This window comes from Plasmopara halstedii (genome assembly GCF_900000015.1).
Source record: "Plasmopara halstedii genome assembly, contig: Scaffold_208, whole genome shotgun sequence".
NCBI classification, from domain to species: Eukaryota; Oomycota; class Peronosporomycetes; order Peronosporales; family Peronosporaceae; genus Plasmopara; species Plasmopara halstedii.
Window position 1 is genome coordinate 476,621 of NW_020187129.1, and position 663 is coordinate 477,283.

The following is a 663-nucleotide window of genomic DNA, read 5'->3' on the forward strand; positions in this document are numbered from 1 at the left end:
CTACGCAGAAATGGCCCGGCCACTATTCAATCTCCATTTAAAGAATGTGGAATGGTATTGGAGCACCGAACACCAGGAGGCTTTTGACGTTGTCAAAGTCAGCCTCTTGCATGCACAAATACTGGCACTACCAGACCCTAATCGTCCTTTCAGCATCGTCTGTGACGCTTTGGACTTTGCCATCGGCTGTGCTGCTGCAAGCAGACGCTGAGGGGCGAGATCGGGTGATCACGTTCGAATCTCGACAGCTCAAAGCTGCAAAGAAGAACTACCCAGTTCATGACAAGGAGCTACTTACGATGAAGTATGCACTTGTCAAGTACAGGGTCCACCTGCTCGGCCCTAAGCCGTTTGTGATCTACACAGATCATGCGTCGTCACGCACTGCGACTCAGTCGCCCCATCTCTCACAGAGGATGGCTAGATGGCTATCCTTCTTTGCGGAATATAACTTCGAAGTGAAGTATAAGCCGGGAAAGCAGAATGCTTTTGATGACGCGTTGTCACGCAGACCAGACTATGAGCTTGCTCAGGTTATAACTGTAACGTCGTCTGTGACGGATTTGATCCGCACCGCGTATGCGGGTGATGGGATGTGTGTAACATTGCTATGGACTCTCGGGAGCAAGGAGTTCAGAAACTCGGACAAGAAATTGTCATCAA